Here is a 23,819-nt window from a genome sequence, read left to right as displayed (position 1 = left end):
ACTGACAGACACACAACCACACACTCACACACATTCACACAAACACTACACACACTCACAGATACAAACTCACAGACACACATTCACAGACACACACATAGACACAACACACACTCACAGGCACCACGCACATTTTTACACACAATCAGACACTCACACACATACAGTACTCGCACACATTCACAGACACACACATACACACTGATAGACACCACACACTTGCAGACACACACCCACACACTGACAAACACCACACACTCACAAACACCACAAACTCACAGACACACTCTACAAACACTTATAATAACAGTAATGCTATCACTAAAACTAACACTACTGCTACTGTTAATACTGTAACAGTAACTCTATAATTAAATTTTATATTCACATTAATATGACCATTAAAACTAAAATTATCAGTAGTGCTATCATCATTAATACTCACATGAACACTAGCATTCGTATTAAAACTACCAGTTGTACTCTCACTAATAACATAAATACACTAGCATTAGTATTATTTGCTGTCCGTGACGTCACACCACTCTTTGTGACGAAGGCGAGACATCTAGCCAGGCACAGTAACCTGCCGTGTGTCGCCATGGTTACCATACTTATGATTTGTAAACAAATGAAAAATGCATTTAAACTGTTACTTACACAAATGTATTAACTTTGAATATAATTTTCTAGCTCTAGGATACGCTGAATCCCAGGGCTGGTGTGGAATCACACACAGACAGGTCTTCTGTGTGATCTGAGTCCCACTGCTCAGAGCTACAGACTGGTCAACTAGTCACTATTGTAGACACAACCATCAGTCTGCTGCTGCTGATAATCATATTACACTTATAAGAGTGGCAATACTGCTGTTCATTAAATAAGTAAAAATAATAATAAGAGATAATCACTTATTGCTCAATTGTCAGTCAAACACTTCTGAGAGGTTTATTCCATACTGAAAAAAAGAAGAAAGAGAACACAATGTTTTGGCCGTGGAGCCTTCTTCAGGTGTAAGAGAGATAGGGCAGTAGGCAAAGGTAAAGTAGTGGGAGAACAAAGGCTGGGAGGGAGGAGGAGTGAGAGGCGGGAGCAGGGGACAGAAAGAGAGGCCAATCAAGAGGTGTGAAGTCAGAATAGATGTAGAGAAGTGTGACAGAAAGAGGGTCTTGGAACAGCTGTGAAGAGACGGAATGCTGGTTTAGTGAGAGAAGCGGGCAAGTGGCCCAGGGAGGAAGAGATTTAATCTGTTTCTCTACTGTGCATGTTTAAATCCACTTAATATTGAATATTAATATGGAATTTTACAACTAAGGCTAAATTTTGGTTGCTGAAACAGAAGTACTGTATAGTACAATTTTGTTTTGATTTGAACCGATGTTTGCACCTCAATAATCCATTATTGAGGTGCAATAATGGATTATTATTGCATAATAATCCCTGTAGTAGTCTAGCAACTATAAAAAAACAACCAAACGCAACAACTTCAAAAGAAAAAGAACATTAAAAACAAATCTGGGGAACAACAAAAACACAGAATCTAATGCGAGAGCTTTATCAAGTCTTCAGTGCTCCTCTCATCTCAGTAGACCTCTCATATATTTGTGTACAGGTCAGCTGGAGGTAAACAGCTGATGGTAATTTAAGTAGGGAGCTGCGTCAGCATGCGTGGGCTTCAAAGGAAAAAGTAAAGGTTTATTCCATGCTGAAAAGAGAAGGAAACACAATGTTTGAGCTGTGGAGCCTTCTTTGATTGTGACTCTAAATAAACCTTTACTTGTTCGTTTATCTCTATCAAATACCAAAGAGTATCTAAACTCAACAGCTGCTTTCAGTAGCTGAAGACACTGCTTCAGATGAAGCTCAAACTCACAACCTCAGCATGTGCACTGGTGTATAAGTACCACGCGCTGACCGATTGCGCCACTGGAGCTGTGCGAATTATGCTCCTCATACAGACTGACGCTACAGAAACACAGGGTGAAAACGGTTCTGGTTGTGGGTCCATCTCCACATGGGGAACACCAACATAGCAAGGAAAATACAAGAAAAGAAACTGAAAGAATTGTGCTAACAGCAAAGGGGGACGGAAGGAGGTGGTCGGAAAAGTAAATCAACCCGGCGGATTATTTGTAGCGACATTTTCTGAGTCAATCAGCACACGGATTTCTCTTCATGTGCCTTAAACTGTGCAGTTTGTATTTTCGTTGTAGATAGGTTTCTTCAGACGTCCAGTAAAGTGACAATAATGGAGAACTAGCTGACGCACCCCGTTGTGAAGACCCTCTGTAAGGTGATTACACGTTTCATTTTCAAGTCGCCTCCTTTACACGCAATTGCAGCCCCGACACTGAGAGAAAGCATGAGAAATGGCTTCAATTTCAATGTGAAGCGCAGTTCAGGCTCGATGGCTTCACATCTCCCATCAATCAAATAAAATTGCAGTGAAGCGATCTAAATAAGACTCTGAAGTACTGGGAAAGATGATTATTTTGAGCGTGCCTCCCAGGGTCTGCTACGAGGCTGAAGTTGGCTTCTTATTCGCGTTTTTCGTTCCACCTTAAATGCTGCTGCTGTGATGTTATGTCGCCTTTCGCCTGTAGATGGCTCTCTTCGATCAGTACTAATCCGGCTGGAATACTTAGACATCTTCACTGAAAGGGAATATCCAAATAAATAGCTACTGTCCAAATTATATTTTTGTATGGAATAGATTTCAGAAAATCGCAAACCAATTTTAAAAACTCACCACAACACGGACTTACACTGGGAAAAGGTGAATGCACTTTCTGCTTATTGCTACGGCCTTCCCCCCGATTATGAAAATGTCTCACAGTTCTGACACCGATGTGTGAATGACAATGTAACAGACTATCAAAATCCTGAAGTACAAGAAATTTTAATGCACCAGTTTTTTAAATATGACCCTCTGATCCTGGCATGTCAGAACACATTTCGAAAAAGTATTGCACGGATTGCAATGGCACAAATTGTTGAGAATATCACTGACCTTGCCGATATTTGCAGGGGATACGAATGTTTTGCACATGTTGAACTACAACACGTAAAAATTGAGCGTCTTAGTCAATATCACGGGGAATGTCCAATAATGACGAACATCAGTAGCTTCAAGGAAACTTAGACTCGCACATGGAGTTTTATCTTCGAATGGAGGGTGGGATAATTCATTTGTACTCTCGTTGCTCATTAGCTAAACTATTTTAAAAATATGACACAGATTTGTTCGAGAAACTTGTAATCGCCTTAAAGAGAGTCATTTTGAAGATGTGCACCAGCTAGCTCTCCACTGTCAATTGACAGGACTTTAGAAAAAACTGTTCTCATACAACCAACATACAAATTACACATCTTAAGGAACAAATCCGTGTACTAAATAACATAAAACTGTCGCTGCAAATTATCAACAAGCTGTTTTATGTGTCTGACCACCTCTTTCCTACTTTGCAGCGAGCACAAATCTTTCTGTTTCTTCATCACTATTTTACTGTCTCTTTCCCCCATGTGGAGATGGATCCACAACCGAAAATTTAGGTCAGTTCCTGTTACTCTGTCTGATTGAAAGAGCTGTATTAAAGGCACTCCCATCTCTGCAGGAAAGTTATTGCTGCTCTCAACACAATATACTGCAGCCAAATGTGATAGCGATACTGTCACTGCCTGTGGGCCACGTGTTCCTGCTGTCAGCCTATTATGTCATGTTCATCCACACCCAGAAACATTACTGCTGTAGCACAAGAGTTATATAGGCGCAGTCCATAGAGCAAGAATCTCTTAATCTCAGAACTGTGGGTTCAGCCCCCACATTGGGTCCCTCTGTGTCAATTTGATCCCCCCAATCTTCCTAGCATGACCTGATGGTGTAACAGTGATACCCAGTACCCAGCATAATTCAGCTTTCTTTCCACTTGATTCAGATTTTGATCTGAAATCATCGGCCGAACAAGAGTTGGTCTAAATCGAGGGAGATCTGCTCACAAGCAAGTATTAAACACTTCAGCATTTACTGTTCGAATACCACACTTTGTCAAAACACTGCCGCTTCTTAAGCTAATAAGTAACGGTTTTTGAGCACGCATTGTATTGTTAATGCTTATATTAAAAAAGCATAAATTCACATAATGGAATTTGGACTGAACAAAGTAGTCCAACCCCTTTACAACATTACATACCCACTGATTAAAGCTTAAAACTACAGCAGCAGGAGTAACAATAATGGCAACAACATGTTTGGAGTTCGGCATTTCATTTATTCTGCGGAAACATCGTATCGGAATGAACTGCCCGAGATAAAAGAGTAATTGCGGCTTCAGATCATATTTTACAGAGCATTGCGTTGTTCTGTTCATGCTGACTACACACTTTAAATTTGTCATTTACTGCAAGTGTTGCTTTTCCAGGTTTTTCTGAAATTCCTCGCATTTGAGCCAGCACTAAAATATTTCATTCCCGTCGCTGAATACATCGTGGAAACGGTATTTGCAACGGAATGCTGTCACACATGAAACCTTTTTGTTATTCGGTTCTGAAGTTTGAAAATGAAAATAAAATGGGGGTCACTTCATAGGCTTGAAAGAAGTCCAAGCAGCATAAAAACCCGCGAATTCTCACAAAGAATGCACCTTTCTTCTGCTGCTGTTATAAATCAGCCTTAAACATTTGAATGCATACCTTACTGCTGCTAATCACGTTCACGTGTTTACAAAGCTTTTTTCTGTCCGTTATGTTTTTGCTAAGCAGTTTCTCCGTTTTCCTCGTACTGTGATTGTCAGCGAGCACAACAAGACTGAAACAGTGTAAAGGCAGGTAAAAAAGACAGGGTAAAACGCCTGACTGTCGGGAGTGGGATTTGAACCCGTGCCTCTATTTGGAGAGTGAAACACAAAGCTTAAAAGACACGAAGCTGTGAATTTGCTGTTTAAAACTGCTCGACTATCCTGAAAAAATGTGTGCTGATTGCACCAGTCGCACCCGATTTTCCGTAACTTTAGGACGATTGATACGATTGGACTAACACAATTTGTGGTGTTTAGCATGACATGGAAAATGGTACCGGAGCATTCGGTTCCGGACTACCAGACTCAGAAACAGTTTTTACCCCCGCACTATCAAACTATTAAACTCCCAGCCTCTCTCACTCTCTCCTCACCTCTCACCTATGATCTTAACCTCACAGTGCCTTCTTTTTTACCAAAAACCCAAACACACATTGAAAATCTACCTCTACCATACATGTCAAAAGCTCACTCCCCATCATTTCTATCCCTTTATTTCATTCTTTTGATGTATGTTTTTGCACATAACCTGTTACCTTTTTGTTGTTTTGCACACTGCCTGTTGTTGTTTTTTGCACATCGGCTGTCTCTGTCTTTCTTCTGTAATACAATTGTATTGTTGTAGTGTTTTTTTTTTGTACTACTTATGTCCGAGAGCTAGCTAAATAGCATTTCGTTATACCATATACAGATGCAGCCATTCAAAATGCACGGGCGATACCGCATTATTTTCCGGTACGCTGTACGCAGTCTACCGCAAGTTACCGGTAAATACCGCTAGCAAAATAATAGTATCCGGAATTTCCGCAAGGTGGAGCTAATAAAGCTCAACCTCTCATGTTTGAGCTGTAGCCATCAATGTCTTTAACGAAGATATTAATAATAATATTAATAATAAATGACCTTGGACAAGCTGTAAACTCAAAGTATTGCCCTGGTCCACATTCTTTTTTTCATTGACCGTCTTTGTAAAAGTAACACCACAGCATTTCACAATCATGCATTTTTTTCCAATCATGCAAAGTACAGTAATTTTTGAGAATCGATTCACCATGCCTTACACATGCTCATAAAAGAGATTGATTTAGGAACATAAACATATTACCGTATGCAAACTGTACTGTATACAGTATGTATATGTATATTTAATGTCTTAACTGTGCCCGTTTAAGTATTGAATATTTATATGGAATTTTACCACTGAAGGGAAATCTTAGTGCCTGAGCATAAAAAGAATAGGAGTATACTGCAACACGTGTGAAGGCCATAAATGATATTAATTTTGGAACATAAACATACAGTTTATGGCTGGTCTCAGTACTTTAAAGAAAACATACACGAAACATGGTTTCATTATGACCAGAATTGGTCTTGAGATATTTTTAACTTGATTTACAGTATTTGAGAGGTATGTCTTGACACCGATACTACGTAAGTACTGCTCACGTACTGTATATGTTTCTAGGTTTATATTATGCATTTCATACAGTCAAATTACTTTTGAGCAACTGATAAGAAGCGCGAAACGGTATGCCCAGGGCGTTTTAGTTTCGTTTTGTGCGGGGACTGCTTTAACTATATCGCTATCAAGTACATACAAGTCATTTTTTAAATGTTGTAGTTTGTCTTGTAAAAATGTTACGAGAACATTATCTGTCAACAATTACACAGGTTCTGTTTCCATATTGCGGATTTTGGTTACGTAATATTATTTTCTAATTTAACATTGTGAATATATGATTTGGGCAAACAGAGCCGCAAAGAAGTACATTATGGGTTGTTGTTTTTTTTTGCAGTTTTATCTAGAACAAGCGATGCTTAAACCTTTGTCTGATTCTTGTGAAACTATCCACACGACAGTTACCCACAGTAGGAGTTGACTTCAGTGATGTCACTAATGGGATGTTTCTAAAAATCCATCCTCTGTAAAACGTCTTCTCTAGTTGTCCTGCATATGTATTCGCTAATGAAGCTGTGTGTTCTGAGCCTGGATCTCTACATTTCTGTATGAACCAGCTTAGAGGGCTAAAGACAGCTTGTGTTTAAATTGAGTGTAAGGTAATTTATGCTTCTAAAGTCATGGTCAGCATTTATTATTGTACTGTGCTGTAAACTTGTTCTGTGCCTAGTCACATTATTTTATAGCATTTTTATAGTGTTATCAAATCTGGTGGCGCTGTGTGTTAGTTTCCTGACTCCCATGTCAGATGGTCTGTGATTGAATCCCATGGAACTACTGTACAGTATCACTTTATTTTTTAACAAACATTTCTTTGAAAAAATGAAACGTTTCCCTTGGTCAGAGATTAAATAAAACCTCACTCGCACCAAACAAATTTATATTTCTAAATATCACAACATGATCGAATTTAAGTCTTTTTAATAACAATGAATAGTCACCTATGCGTTACAAAATAAACATTTATATTGATTTGAATCGCGTTTTGATTTAAATCGTATACGTGTTTTTAAATATAAGTGTTTAAAGGCGATATACTGTATAAAAGCGCTGATTCTTATGGAGTGTGTTCCGCCGGGGATTCAAAAAATTTATTTTTTTTAATCGCGTATCTAAGGAAAATTGCAGTATAACTTTGTTAATGCACAAACAGTGGCATGTTACATTATAATTTGGGTGTCTCCCCTTGCCAGAAAGCTCTAAATTGCATTTTGAGTGCGGTTTTTGACTTTTTCTAAATTGCAACCCATAAATAAAGCTGATAAAGCTTAGACTAACTGTATTCTAAACTGTATTACAATGTAAATTGCAAAAATGCACTTGGAATCTGTCCAAGCCCTCCTACGAAAATTATTTACACTGCGACACTGATCATTCATCTCAAAATAAACTTTATTTTATATAGCGTTTTAGGCTAATAGGTAATTAAATTGCTCATAAACCTAATCGCTTTTTCTACATAAACACAGCGTGATTGCTCTCTGAAAATGCTTTTCCTTTATATTTAGGCTCAGATTTCAACTATAGATCGCATTATTATAAACTTTCTTGGAAAAATGTATTTTATGTAAACCATGTTTGCTATTAATTCATTTAGGGCTAAAATACGTTCATTGTCTTCCAATCGAGTCGAGTTGACATTAGAAGCTTGCCACTCCCGGACTGTTACACCAACGCATTAGCATGTTTAAGCGATTTAATTGAGGTGCCCAGCTACCAGTTAACACTGTACTTCCTACTTTAAAAATACTTGTGAAACCGGTTTAATTCATCACAGCCAGCACTCCTGCAGAGAGGGGGTTGTACTCGTAAAGTAGAAGCAGGCGAGATTTCCAGCGAAAGACACCTCCCCCCCTCAAAAACCCAGTAAGCAGCAAGGCTTTATGTTGAAAATTGAGGTGGATTTTGTTTATGATAAAGAGGAGAAACTGGGATGGGAGGAGGGTTTGGTTTTGCATAAGGGGCGGGATTATGATAATTGGAGGAATTTGCGAGAGTATAATGGTTTGATATATTTGATTTTGTATTGTGGTCGTTATCTATGTTTTTGGTTGGTATTATGTTTATATGGTTGTTTTTGTTGGTTGGTTGTTATTATGGTTATTAATAATACGATCTATAGTTGAAATCTGAGCCTAAATAAAAAGAAAAAGCAAGTGATTAGGTTTATGAGCAATCTAATTACTTATTCGTTTAAAACGCTATATAAAATAAAGTTTATTATTAATTTACTGGACAGAGCAGTGAACATTATTATGCATAAGACAAAGATAACGATCCTGATCAGTTTAGAAATCTGTGTACGCTGTAAGGTTTTTACTTCTTAAACTTTTAAAATACACGTTTTGAATAGAAAGAAATCCTCTTCCTGGTACAGTCGCATGAAGAGACAGGCGAAACAGCCCTACACAGCCCTGTCGCAGTACACGAATATAATCATATCGTTATTAAATTCTTTAGATACGCGATTCCATATTATATTAGCAGAAAAGCTTAAACTACCACTTTTTCACACGCTATTTCACGTTAGTTAAATTTAATTTATTTATATATTATATATTTATATCTCTGACCAAGGGAAACGTCTCATTTTTTCAAAGAAATGTTTGTTCACAACGGCAACTGTCAGAAGATAGGACACAGCGGCTCAGGCACCCGCTGAATGGAAAAGGGGCACTTTAATGTTCTGTATGGCTAATACTAAAGCCAATACTAATATTCAATACTTTAATATCCTTTTCTGTATGTTTAACAATAGTGGGTACTGGCCTAATTCGTCCCTGCTCCCGTTGTTAGGTGTTAATGTGTTGTTAAGTGTGAATTTGTACCTGTTTCCCTGAGGTCTGGCTTTTTTTCTGGAAAACCATAACTCTGGTCTTGTCCAGATTGACTGTCGGCGCCCAGGTCTGACAGTGCTGCTCCAGCAGTGCCAGAGCCTCTGTTCTGTGGGTGACAGCGGGACCAGGTCGTCTGCACAGAGCAGGAACTCGATTTCCATAATTAATGCAGATCAGTAAATCAAGGGACAAAACAATTATTGCGCCCGGGTCCTCAATGGGCTTTGACATGCTAATGCGTTGGTTTAACAGTCCGGGTGTGGCAAGCCTCTAATGTCTCCCGACTTTGAAAACCAAGTAATAACTTAACTATATGTGCAAACGTTTCATATGTTGCTGTTGAGGATGCCTGTGGAGTGTATCTTATTTGCCGCGTGCCCTCCCCCCCTCTTTCCCTCAATTCAATTCAATTCAAGGTGTTTTATTAGCATGGCAGATGGGTTCAATCAGTGTTGGGTATTTACTTTGCTTTGAGATTCCACTTTTAAAGGTGGTATATAAATTTTTGACTAAAATAAATTGATATCTTTGTCTTCTAAGCTCTCAGTGTACAGTGGAGCCTCCTGTCCAGCCAGCACATGTCCACAGACATTCACAACAGCGACATATCATAAAACGTTTGCACATATAGTGTGCAAAAATGCACTTTATTTACTAAAAATAAGACAGAGATACTGTATCAATTTATGTTGCATTAGCCTGATTATGATTAAAAAAAACACATATAATTAAACACGGGTTTGCGATTTAAATCAAAACATGATTTAAATCAATATAAATGTTTATATTGTATCGCATACTGTCCAGCCTCCATTTCTCTATAAAAATTTACTCTATTACACACACACACAATAGAAGCAGGAAGCAGAAGCAGGGACCGTTGTCAGAAGGGAAGAAGGTGACTATTCATTGTTATCAAAAATGACTTAGAATCGATCATGTTGCGATATTTTGAAATATAAAAGTCAATTGATTGTCCATAATATCGCTATTCTATTTTTTCGAAGAAATGTTTGTTAAAAGAAAAGTCCAGCATCAGCTGGATTTGAACACACAACCTGCAAGTTGTTAATCAGGCACGTAGACCAGTAGGCTACAAGACAACTCACATGAACAGGGAGGTAAAACAGCCCTACACAGCCCTGTCGCAGTACACGAATATAATCATATCGTTATTAAATTCTTTAGATACGCGATTCCATATTATATTAGCGGAAAAGCTTAAAACTAACACTTTTTCACACGCTATTTCACATGCTAGTTAAATACTTCGATGCTTGAAATGTTTAAGGAGAAATGGAATACCGGTGTGTATTTTTCCTTTAAAGTACCGATTCCTGGAATCTGACTGGCTGACACCCTTCTGAAGTGGTTCCATAAAATCTGGTATACGGAAAAGAAAGCATTGATAAAAAAAGCCTGGATTCTCATGTATCTCATACAAGTATCTTTTAATACTTCGATGCTTAAAATGTTTAGGGAGAAATGGAATACTGGTGTGTATTTTTTCTTTAAAGTACCAAGACCAGCCATATACTGTATGTTTATGTTCCAAAATTAATATCGTTTATGGCCTTCACACGCGTTACAGTATGCTCCTATTCTTTTTATGCTCAGCTACTAAGATTTTCTTTCAGTGGTAAAATTCAATATCTACAATTGGCACAGCAAAGACGTTTACTGTAAGTCTTTCTACGACAGACCAATGGATCACGAGTGCCCCTGTCGGTCAACCAATCATGTACTGCGGTGCCTCGCGTCATCTTGCATCACAATGCGCGACGCCACCTGCAGTACATGTCTGTAACGCGCACTTTGAATGGCTGCATCTGTACCTGCGTATGAGTATAATGACAATAAACTTGAACTTGACATAGTCTTGCAGGCAGTATATTATTTTATCGTTTACTCGTTTAAAAAAACACAGTCTTCTCGTTCCTAAGTCAGATTTTTTGTGCTTTCGAACGTTACTTCCAACCTGGACTGTCAGCTCACCCGATCTGTTTGTGATCAGACCATGGAGTCGGGGGCTGTACCAAGCGCACGTTCCTTCCCAATGCTGAGGCGATCATTCGGGAGATGGGTGTGAAGAGAGACAAGCTTTGTCGACTGAAAAGCAAGGCAGGATATGCACAAATACTAATCACTAGTGACAGTTATGTTCTTTTACTATCAAGACTCCTACATTGCATGTTTTTTGAAGACTTTGAAACCATAATCTTTGGTTTACAAGACAGATGCCTTACCACTTAGCCACTGCACCATTGAGTAAACATGGGAATAATGTTTTTTTCCAGGTTTTTCTGAAATTTTCTGAATCTGGTTTACATCACCTGGAGGTAGCAACAACAATAAAAGGGATACTTAACAAGGAGATTCGCTGTAGCAGTGCGACTCCAACAGATGCTCCTGAAGAGACTGGAGGTTTAAGCCAGCTCCTTAGAGCGCTCGGTCACGTTACTATCAACAGCGGCTCTTCAGCTCTTGTTGTTTGACCTAGTGGTTTTGTAAGGCGTGGAAACGACCGCAACTTCGTTTTCCGAGATGCTTTCTCTCAAGTGGTGAAATCTCGACCTCTTTGGCATCTCTGGCTATAGTTCTTCTGTAGAGCACCTCTGCTTATAGTGCCCTTGAAGTCATTTTATTTTTACAGGAAGACGCATTCCCAAACGATCTCTCCTGTTTTAGAAATGCTTCATAAGACGTGTTTTATTCAACGGACAAACAGTATACTAATTGTACAATGCAGATCTATGCGGCATTCGTACTGGATTTGAGTGGGATTCTGAAATACTTCTTGAAAAGGTATTCAGATTTTCTTGAACCTATAATAAAAAACAGACCTGAAACTCCCTAGCTTCCAATCTCTGATGTTGCTGTCCTTAAACTCAGACGTGATGTTCTGCAGACGTGCAGTGTCCCTTTACTCTCGTTGTTTTCAAAACGACCTCCATTGTCGGGCGCAGTTAAAGTGGAACTGGCCTGACTGCACAGGAAAGTACGGAATGACAAAATGTTTCTACTGCTCAAAATGTCCCTTTAGACCCTCGTCATGTCTCTGTGAGGAACGGGTAGGTAAAGAGGTTTAACAGATGCTCATGATGTTTCACACGGGGTGTTACCTGTTGTAGTGTTTCAAAAGATGTGTTAGCGGACCACAGATTATCTTGAAAAGATTTGGGTTTGCACTGGCTGGGATTCAAACCTGACTCAATTATTTGGAAGGTGCCTGTACCACCAACGCACTTCCTAGAAGCATCTGCAAATTATCACAATCCTCTCTCTCACCTACAAAGTTATGGAGACACAGACGTCCAATGAAAGCTCAAGGCTCCACTCAAGGCTTTATTCACTCAAGGCTCCACTCTTTTGTTGTGATGTCATTTTAATTAATATTAGCTTTGACAAGGTGTCATTTTTGCCTCTTAAAGGTAAAGTCTGCTCCTTTCTTCCTGGCATAGAAAGAACGTGTTCCATCTTTGTTTAAAAACACCACTAAAAGTAAATTATTCAGCTCTACCGCCTGTGTGCATTGACAAGACATCTCAAAAGGACATATTAAATAAGAACACGATCCTTCCTGTTACCATTCCTGTGGTTGGGGCGTTGTTTCACCCTTTTACGTTAAATCATCAGTACTGCTGTTTTTCTATGCATAGTTTAATCAAGAGCACTTAAAAGATGCAAAAAGCTTTCAAATAAAATAGAATTGAAAGACAGTCGAGTAAGGAGGTAGAAAAAAAGCACTCCCCCGTCTGGGAATCAACCACCGTCGCCCATGTAACTGGATACAAAAATAACAGATTAATTTGTGCCCAGTCTCTTGAAGCTTCGATGCGATTATTTTTCCTTCCTTATTTCTTCATTCCTATGAATTTACTCTGTAGTAGAAGAAACGCGAAAGTGGGAAACTGCAGGCATTCTTCGTGAGTGGTGTGATCAGTGAGCATTTGCACATCTCTAAGTCTGTTCCATAACTTTTTTCATTGGGGATGTAACTCAGTAGTAGAGCGCATGCTTTGCATGTATGAGGTCCTGGGTTCAATCCCTGGCATCTCCAGGTGCTTTATATTACTGTACACACATCGCAATCTTCTGTTGAGTGAGAACTCTTTGCTCGAGTTCAGAGAGAGCTTGGTTTACAAAATTAAATGCAGGCACACTCGACGTGCTGCAGAGTTGCGCTGCTGTTTTAAATGTACCTTATTAAGTTCTGTTAAATCCAAAATTATTTGAACTAATTATTTAGTTCAAATTCCGAAAATCCAGAGATTGCTTCACACTTGTCGTGGCTGTTGCAGAAAACACCTGTTGAATCTCACCCGGGATTTCCTGAGAGATCATTCAGCGAGCGAATCCTCCTTCTGAACTCCACACTAAACTGAAAGCTTCATGAACTCCTCACTGCGTGTCCTGTACTGTTACAAGTGCTCTCGTGTAGATGTGTAGAAGCACAGCCATAAACACACTTTGAACTTTTTCCGTTTGTTAAGGAAAATGCAAAAGAGCATGACATGTATTGATCGTATTAAATATCCATGGCACAACTTGAGAAAGTACTGAAGGACTACACATCGACTTTTGATGATTACAAGAGATTCAAGAAACACAATTGTCCGCACCTGGGTTTGGATCCTGAACACTAGAGTTAAAAGAACATAAGCGACGGATATGACCTATAAACTCTCTTAATTGTCTTATAGTTTATGAAATAAAACAATTTCTTAATAATTTCTAACTGTTGATAGACGATTTATTGAATTTTAACAAAATCACAATTACAAACTTTTTCGGTTAAACTGTTATTCACATACTCTAACGTAAATAAACGTTAGTGTCTTCCGGTGTGTGAGCCAATTTCTCCAAAAAAATATTGTTAGTCTGTCGGGAGGCTGTGCAAGGTGTTAAGAAATATAATTTCTAAAAGACAGGCTCCCTAAGCTTAACATCAAGCCTGTTTTCTCTACAGAAATGCTCTTTAAATTTCAGCACTGTTGCAACTCCCTTTATAAAGGGTGTGCACACGTATACAACCAAGGCATTGAAAGATTTTTTTTTAATTATTGTTCCAAAAAATGTTCCATTTGTTTTCTTTTTAATGTTGTTGATTAAAAGATTTTATTAAATGTGAAAAAAATCTGAATGTGAAAAAAGGTCAAAATGCTATTGAAAAAAATCAGTAATGTGAGGAAAGATGGATTGTGGGAGCCCCTTAACTACCCATGTCATGCTGTATTTCTCACTCATTCTACTGGGCGTGGTGCCGTCGCTTCTGGATAAAGTCTGTCAGTGGTCATTCCAGACGGGTCAGGTATGACTACTCTTCGGCACAAGAGACACGTGACTTCCGAGGATCCCGACAGTGTCGACTTTCTTTCACAGCCCGGATAGCTCAGTCGGTAGAGCATCAGACTTTTAATCTGAGGGCCCAGGGTTCAAGTCCCTGTTCGGGCGGCTGTGCTGTTCTTAAGTCTATTGTGAATGTCATTCTAAGTAGTATTTTATCTTTCACTCTTCTAGCTGTACTGTGGTTATTTTAAATGTCCATTACTTGTATTTACAGTAGTGTATTTAGTGTATTTAGTGTTTCATTTCCCGAAACACTAAATACTACTTGTTAAAATCTCACTTCTAATAAAGAGGTCTTCCTCGTTAGAGTAGAAACGATAGAAGCCTTAAGCGGGAAAAAAATCACAACATCTCGCATTCCACGTGTTTAATGTTAATTGTCTCAGTGGTTGCCTCGGTGATTGATGGCTCTTCTCCCTCGCAGGGTGACGGCAAACTTCTTCAGAGAGGGAGTCTGCCACGCACGGCTTTTCTTTATCAAGCGCTGAGACAACAGAAACAGACTTCCAACTTACATGAATTACTTCTTGAGCGTTTATGACCGTCTTTAAAAGCTGAGAGCAGGTGAAAAAGTCTTTGGAAATGAGGAAATGACTGCTGACAGTAAACAGAGCTGACGCTCAGCTGCAGACAAGCGCTCCTCGTTAGTATAGTGCTGAGTACCCCCGCTTGTTGCGCGGGAGACTGGGGTACGTTTCTGTGACAGGGCGTTGGTTTATTTTTTTTAACAACCTGAGTTCACTTAAAAAGTGTGTACTGTGTCCTACGTTTCGGACTTGTTACTGCGGTAGAATATGGAGATCATCTCCAGCTTTGAGCTCAACTGCAACAAGAAGTCATGCTAAATGTAGTATAGTGAGTAGACAGCGCGAGACAACAGAACGAGAGTAGAAGGCAGGAATATATGGTGTAAGGGTGTGATCTGTGTAGTTAATAAAATAGTTAAAATAATATAAAAACGTCTCTAAATTTAGATACACAATATTTATGGCGACGAGAGATGAGTGCTTGACGGATTCAAAGCGAGCAGAACACTGCATATTTTAGTTCTCTTGCTGGTAGAAACGAACTTCTGAATTTTCGGACTTTGTTTAGCTTGCGCCATGGAAGATATGGCAGCCGCGCCGAGAAGCTTTGCTTATGCCCAGCTTTTTCCACCGCTTCTACTGAACCTCGGAGCTCCGGATTTGTATACGGAATACAGGATATGGATGGAATCGTACAGATTTTTTTTTAAATAGCCAGTGGATCTACAGAAGCTCCGGATGCCGTGAGACGTGCTACACATTACTGCACTGTATCGGGGAACGCGTGCAGCGGATTTTCGCCAACCTCCCTGGAGAAAAAGGTACATATGAACAGACTGTAGCTGCCTTAGACGTTTACTTTAAACCGCGGAGAAATGTGGTTTTGGAACGGCATAAATTTAGGCAGAGAACTTAGTCTCAGGACGAATCTGTTGATGCTTTTGTGACTGCACTAAGAGAACTGGCTAAATCTTGTGACTTTGGAGTATTGGAAACTGACATGTTAAGAGATCAACTTGTGGAAAAATGTGCACATAAGAGACTATAAATTGCTGCAGGAGGAAGGGCTGACTTTAGAAAGAGCTCTTACAGTCGCTAGAATTCATGAAGCAGCTCAAGCAGAATCAAGAATGCTTTCTGACCACAATGACAAAGTGACAATGAACGGGGCGCTCGCTCAAACTTTACAAACAAAAGCCGAGCAGCCGGACGCAGTCATGCTAGAGATATAGAAGAACAGGGGACGGCTGACATTACATGTTACAGGTGCGGACTAACAATGCACAAAGCAGATGAATGCGGAGCGTGAACAGCAAAATGTCTACACTGTAAGAAATCAGGACATTATGCAGACCTCTGTAGAACATCACGTCCGAGTTTAAGGACAGCAACATCAGAGATTGGAAGCTAGGAAGTTTCAGGTCTGTGTTTTTATTATAGGTTCAAGAAAGTCTGAATACCTTTGCAAGAAGTATTTCAGAATTCCACTCAAATCCAGTACGAATGCCGCATAGATCTGCATTGTACAATTAGTATACTGTTTGTCCGTTGAATCAAACACGCCTTATGAAGCATTTCTAAAACAGGAGAGATCGTTAGTGAATGCGTCTTCCTGTAAAAATAAAATGACTTCAAGGGCACTATAAGCAGAGGTGTGAAAGCCTGCTCTACAGAAGAGCTATAGCCAGAGATGCCAAAGAGGTCGAGATTTCACCACGTGAGAGAAAGCATCTCAGAAAACGAAGTTGCGGTCGTTTCCACGCGTTATAAAACCATTAGGTCAAACAACAAGAGCTGAAGAGCCGCTGTTGAGAGTAACGCGGCCGAGCGCTCTCAGGAGCTGGCTTAAACTTCCAGTCTCTTCAGGAGCATCTGTTGGAGTCGCACTGCTACAGCGAATCTCCTTGTTAAGTATCCCTTTTATTGTTGTTGCTGCCTCCAGGTGATGTAAACCAGATTCAGAAAAAAATAATTTGAACAACATTATTCCCATGTTTACTCAAAGGCGCGGTGGCCAAGTGGTAAGGCGTTGGTCTCGTAAACTGAAGATCGTGGGTTCAATCCCCACCCGTGCCTGTTTCATTTGTCTCCGCTTTCCTTTAGTTTCAAAGTCTTCAAAAAACTCGCAATGTAGGAGTCTCAATAGTAAGAGAGCATAACTGTCGCCAGTGATTAGTTTTCTTGCATCTCCTGCCTTGTTTTTTAGTCGACAAAGCTTGTCTCTCTTCACACCCATCTTCCGAATGATCGCCTCAGCATTGGGAAGGAACGTGCGCTTGGTACAGCCCCCCACTCCATGGTCTGATCACAAACAGATCGGATGAGCTGTCAGTCCAGGTTGGAAGTAACGTTCGAAAGCACAAAAAATCTGACTTAGGAACGAGAAGACCGTGTTTTTTTAAACCAGTAAACGATAAAATAATATACTGCCTGCAAGACTATGTCAAGTTCAAGTTCAAGTCCAAGTTTATTGTCATTATACTCATACACAGGTATATGGTATATAGTATATATGAACACGATGTATTCAGCGACGGGAATGAAATATTTTAGTGCTGGCTCAAATGCGAGGAATTTGGTAGGAACTGAAAGTACAGACTGCTTTAATCATCAGGAAGTTTTTTTTCTGCTGTTCTCTTTCCTGATGTATTAGTATTTGAAGGCTATTGAGCAGCAATGATTTATCTTCCTGAACTTGCTATATAAGATATGGGTCCATGGTCATCTTAGTTTAGATGTACCTTTTAGAGGTGGTATTTTTCTCCATTGTTCAACCTTCAGACATACTTGGAAAGTTTTAGGCACAGACATAATCTTTCTTAATCCCCTTTTATCCTGAGGTGACGTCCCAGACGAGCTTGCCCCCTGGGAATATACACTGTGCTCTTCAGGCTTTTTTTCTGATTCTACACAGATTTTTTCTCTTTCAAACATGTCACCACTGTCTGTGCTGCCGTGTGCAGCCCATGCATCTTCTGTATCTTCTGATGAACTTCTGAGCTCTGTGTTGCCTTCCAAACTATGTCCCTCACTTTGACTTGAAATATTGACTATAGATTGTGTACTGTCATCTGGTTTGGAATCCTTACCAATACTCACCTCCTTCTGCGCCCTAAGCACTTGTATTCTTACTTTTTTTCTATCTTCATGCCAAATCACTGATAACCATTTCCTGTTGCTGGAGCAATCCTCTCCAAGGACTCTGTTTGACAGTGTTGACCACATATTGTCATGCCACCTAATTTTTTTTTCTAGCTTAGAAAACTTCATAAATTCTTTGATCTCATTCCCTACTCCACCAGCCCTTGACCACAGGTCTGGCCTCCTACTCCTCTGTCCTCCTTTAACATGTGGCATTGCCAACAATCTGAAAAATAGGGAACACATCTGAATGAAGTGGAAACATAATTGAAATTCAACTCCCAATGGGTGTTAATAGTGTAGGAGTGCAACAGATATACAAGCCATTAAATGTTCTTATTTCTGTGTTTAATTTTTGAGGGATCCTATATTTTGATATAGCATCAATCACAAAACAACATTCTGTCACTGTCACGACCACCAGCCAGGGGAGATCAACTCACAAAAGAACTAACCAGTACCAGCAGCAGGTTAATAATAACATGTGTTAATCCACCAGCACATGCTCTGCTGTGCGGCAAGCAGCACTGTTTTAACCATTCAAACCCACTTCCCGCTACTCGGTATTGAGTCTTCTCTTTGAGAGCTCTACCTCGCGTTTACTCTGAATCTCGCTTACTGGTTACTGAACTCCCTTTTGCCTCTCGACCTTGGACCTTACCTTCTGTTTTGAATTCTTTGCTTCTCTCTGTACTTCCAGTATTTCGATCTACCTTTCACCTAACAATCTCGTTCTGGATTGTTTGCCTATCTCAATAACTACTTGCTCCTGCATCTGCACAGGATCTGCATACCTTTTCACTGAGGATTTCTGACAGTCACAGCCACATAAAAAACTAGAAAAGAAGTATGTGTTTCTTAAAAAAAATACCCCCAAATTGTTTTTATTTTTTAAAAGTCAACATATCTGGGTTGTGTTTGCAAGATTTTTAAAAATTGCAAAGTTTGTGTGGGTATGATTGTAAAAAATCAAATCATAACTGAAGAAGGCTCCATGGTCAAAACATTGTGTTTTCTTCTTCTTTTTTCAGCATGGATTAAACCTATTACTTGTTCCTTGGAGATTACCATGTGCCTATAAGATATGATCACTGTATTGACCATATACAATTTCTTGCATTAGAAATTCCTATTTTGCATATCCCAGCTTGCTCTCCTTGAGACACACATACAGGGAGAGAAGCTGGGGGTCAGAGCGCAGGGTCAGCCATTTATACGGCACCCCTGGAGCAGTTGGGGTTAAGGGCCTTGTTCAGGAGCCCACTGGAGTAGGATTCCTCTGCCGACCGTGGGATGTAAACCAGCAACCTTCCAGCCACAGGTGCAGATCCTTAGCCACAGAGCTGCCGCTCTGCCAAATGTGCCAATTCTTTAAAAGAAAAAAATATGCAAATTTATTTTAAAAAATAGCTGTTGTACATAACATCAGTGGCTATTGAAGAGTACATACAAGCACAGAGACAAGTTAATAAACTTGGAATGACTACTTACAGCTCTGGAAAGACCGAAGATATTGTTTCCGGTTGTTAAGGAACAAGTAATAGGTTTATTCCATGCTGAAAAAAAGAAGAGAGAACACAATTTTTCGGCCGTGGAGCCTTCTTCAGGTGTGAGAGAGAGAAGGCAGTAGGCAAAGGTAATGTAGTGGGAGAACAAAGGCTGGGAGGGAGGAGGGGTGAGAGGCGGGAGCAGGGGACAGAAAGAGAGGCCAATCAAGAGATGTGAAGTCAGAATAGGTGTTGAGAGGTGTGAAATGAAACTTCCAATGAATGGAGAAAATTTAGTAGAATAGTAGTCTGTCGTTTAGAGAAGGGGGAAGGTGTGATCCTAGCTGCAGAATAAGTTTGGTTTTGGTATTCTTTCTAATGTCAGAAAACCATCTTTGAGAACACAGACGGAGAGATTAGAGTGGTCGTGGCCATCAGAGGTGAAATGAGAAACAATGGTTTTTGGAGAGATCTTTAATCTTCACAGCCCTGACATGTTCTCTGAATCGGTCTCCAAGTCTCCTTCCTGTTTCTCCAATGTAGAGAGAAACTGGGCATTTACTGCAAGAGATACAGTAAATAAGGTTGCTGGAGGTACAAGATGCCATCTGGGTGATCCAGAATTGTCCTGAGGGGCCTTGAATGAGTGTGGTGTTGGATGTGTACTTGCAGGTGATACAGCGAGCTCTGTTGCAAGGGGAAGTACCTGGTGTGGATGGTTGCTGAGGGCGGTCAAGGGAGCTGTGAACAAGGTTATGCAGATTAGGTGATTGGTGATATGAGATGATGGGGCGGTCAGAAAAGAGGGCCCCAACAGAGGGATCATCCTGTAGGATGGAAAAGTTGTCGTTAACAGTCCTGGGGATAGGAAGTGTGTTAGGGAAGCACCAAAGGAATGCGGTTGTTATGGTGGGAGTTCCTGATTGGGTTGGTGGTCCGAGGGGTGTTTTTGGCTCGGGCAAGGGCCCTGTCAATAACACTGCTGGGGTATCCTCTGTTGATGAAAAAGGATTACATTTTGAGGGTTTGGTTCTGGAATTCGATGTCGTCGCTGCATATTTGTTGTAGCCGAAGGAAATGTGAAAAAGGGAGAGATTTTTAGCATGTTTGGGGTGAAATGAGCTATACAAGAGATAGCTGTGTGAATCCGTGGGTTTGTAATAAACAGAAGTGGAGAGTCTGTGGTAGATGATGGAGAAGTTGATGTCCAGAAACTGAAGAGTAGTGGAAGATATGTTAACTGTATATTTGAGGGACAGGTGGAAGTTGGTGAAATGGTGCAGGAAGCACTTAAGCTGATTGTTGGAGTATGTGGCGGCACTGACGCAGTCATCAATATATCGCTTGTAGAGGTCAGGGACATAGCCAGTGTAGGAAGCGAAGAAGCGTTCTTCTACTCAGCCAACAAAGATATTGACATAGCTGGGTCCCATTCTGGTGCCCATGGCAACTCCACTCACCTGTTGGTAAAAAAGTTTTTGAAGGAGAATGCGTTCAGTGTGAGAAACAGTGTTTCTGGTTGTTGTCCTTTAATTGATCTGCCACCAAAACATTAATCCTAAACAGTCAAACAAGTCCATGTGATGAAAACCCTTATGCTCTTTAATGTTTTTTATGGATTGTGCATCTGTCACGACCACCAGCCAGCTGAGATCAACACGTAAGCGAGCTAATCAGCACCAGCAGCGGATTACTACTAACAAGTGCCGCCGCACGAGTTAACACACCTGCAATTGCTCTACCGTGCGGCACGCCGGGTTATTTATACCACTCTTACCTGATTCCCGTTGCTCGGTATTGAGTTCTCTACTTGTTGCTCAGCCTTGCGTTCTTACCCCTCTCTTGCCTTCCTGGAATTCTGCCTTCACCTTTTGCCTTCGGACTTCGGATCTCGTCTCGCCCCTTGGATTGTTTGCTATCTTTGCCTGTTTTGGATTTGACCCTGTAGCCCTCTTTTTGACCACGATTCTGCCTCACGTTTTGGATTGTTCGCCACCAGTGCCTTTACCGGATCTCGACCTACCTTCGCCTTCAGACTACGACTCAGCTCCTGGATTTGCTCGGTACGCTTACTTACCTCCCTGCGACTCCTGCATCTGCATCGGATCCTTTTCACCTCTACAGAGCAGCGTTGCAGAATACCGAGCCTGATTATGGATCCCGCAGACGCACAGACCCTTCGTTCCCTTCTCCCGCAGCATTCCCAAACCATCGCCCAGCTTCAATCTTATCTCCAACTGCTCACTAACCAGGTCGCCTGGCTTTTTTCTTCCCCTGTTTCGCCAGCTCCCGCACAGATTCCTGCAACGCCTTTTTTACAAACACCTGCTCCAACCCCCGCGGCCCCGCCCACCACTCCCTCAACTTTACCATTTGTCCTCCCGGAGAAGTATGATGGCAATCCTGCAGACTGCAGGGGCTTTATTGCCCAGTGCTTCCTGGCTTTTCAGCTGCAGCCTGAGCGTTTTTCTACTTCTCGAGAGAGGATCGGATTCGCACTTTCCTTGCTCACAGGCAAAGCATTGGATTGGGCTGCAGTATTGCTTGCTAGAGGAGATCAGCTGTTCTCTGACTTTCAGCTTTTTGCTGACCGTCTCCAGGCGCGTTTTTCTCAAAGCAACCCGGATTTGACTTGCCTTCGGCTTTCCTCTCTTCGCCAGGGCGACAGACCACTGCAAGATTATGTGGCTGAATTCCAAGCCCTCGCCACGGAGTCTGCCTGGAACCCTGAAGCTTTGGTTTGCCTCTTCTCTAAGGGTCTCTCGGAGGATCTAAAGGACCACCTGGTGCTCATGCCTTTACCCACCTGGTCTCTAGAGGCGGCTATCGCTGCGGTAGTTGAATTGGACACTCGCATTCGGCTGCGGAGAGCGGAGAGACACCCATGAAGCAGACCTGTGCGCCCCATGGGTCCTCCTTTCTTGGCGCCCACCCTGCCACATGCACCCCTGTCCTTGGAGGAGAAGGAAAGGCGCCGTCGGGAGGGGCTGTGTCTGTACTGCTCTGCGTCGGGCCACCTGCTCGCTACTTGTCCTTTGAGACCCCCACATCCACCGCGAGCTCCCCCACTGCCTACTGTGAGTGTCAGTAGTGCTGTTTTTTCACAATCATCTTCAGGGCCTTTATTCCCAGCTGAGATTTCCTGGATGGACACGCACCTTCCCCTTTCGGTTTTGGTGGATTCAGGGGCAGCTGGGAATTTTATGGATGCCTCTTTTGCTAAGAAGTGGGATATTCCTCTTGCTCCGCTTTCACCCCCTATCTGCATTCAAACGTTGGATGGGTCACCGATCGCTCCTGGACGCATTTACTGGCAGACCATTCCCCTATCCCTTACTGTTGGTGCCACTCACGTGGAGGACATTTCACTCCTTCTCCTGGACTCCCCTGCTTACCCTGTGATCCTGGGCCTTCCCTGGCTCAAAAAGCATGATCCCCACATCACCTGGGCCAAGAATGAGATTATTGCCTGGAGCCATGCCTGTCGTGACAACTGTTGTCGTCCTCCACTCAAGATTGCTGCTGCAGTAAACCCCTTGGAAGAACACTCTATTATCCCCCCCCAATATGCACATTTGAAGCAAGCCTTTGACAAACAGAAAGCTCTATCGCTCCCCCCTCACCGCACCTATGACTGTGCAATAGATTTGCTTCCAGGAACACTCCCACCCAAAGGACGGATCTACCCTCTCACTCAGACAGAGAATGAAGCCCTGCAGGATTATATCAAGGAGGCCCTGAATTCTGGTTTTATTCGTCCCTCCTCGTCCCCAGCCTGTGCTGGGTTCTTCTTCATAGGGAAGAAGGACGGCTCCTTGAGGCCGTGTATTGACTACAGAGGCCTGAACTCCATTACAATCAAACATCCCTACCCCTTGCCTTTAATCCCAGCCGCTCTGGAGTCCCTACGTGGAGCGTCCATCTTCTCAAAACTAGATCTAGGGGGGGCTTATAATTTAATCAGGATCCGTGAAGGGGATGAGTGGAAGACGGCCTTTATGACCACGCACGGCCACTATGAATATCAGGTGATGCCTTTTGGACTCGCTGATGCCCCGGCAGTCTTCCAGTCCTTCATAAATGACATCTTTAGGGACATTATTGGAAAATTTGTTTTGGTATACTTGGACGACATCCTCATTTTTTCCGCCGACCCTCAGGAACATGTCCATCATGTCCAGGAGGTCTTATCCAGACTCATCGACAACCAGCTCTACGGCAAGCTT

General features: G+C 41.4%; 2 non-coding genes across 2 annotated transcripts; both read left to right on the top strand.

Annotated features, from left to right (window-relative positions):
- Positions 1 to 14,470: 14,470 nt before the first annotated feature.
- On the top strand, positions 14,471 to 14,543 carry trnak-uuu (transfer RNA lysine (anticodon UUU)). The gene has a single exon. It is a non-coding gene; the product is annotated as a tRNA-Lys (tRNA).
- Positions 14,544 to 16,969: 2,426 nt separating this feature from the next.
- On the top strand, positions 16,970 to 17,041 carry trnat-cgu (transfer RNA threonine (anticodon CGU)). The gene has a single exon. It is a non-coding gene; the product is annotated as a tRNA-Thr (tRNA).
- Positions 17,042 to 23,819: the final 6,778 nt, after the last annotated feature.

The sequence above is a fragment of the Atractosteus spatula genome, chromosome 10 (assembly GCF_055471065.1).
Source record: "Atractosteus spatula isolate fAtrSpa1 chromosome 10, fAtrSpa1.hap1, whole genome shotgun sequence".
Taxonomy (NCBI): Eukaryota; Metazoa; Chordata; class Actinopteri; order Semionotiformes; family Lepisosteidae; genus Atractosteus; species Atractosteus spatula.
This window is presented reverse-complemented; position numbering and strand designations above follow the sequence as displayed.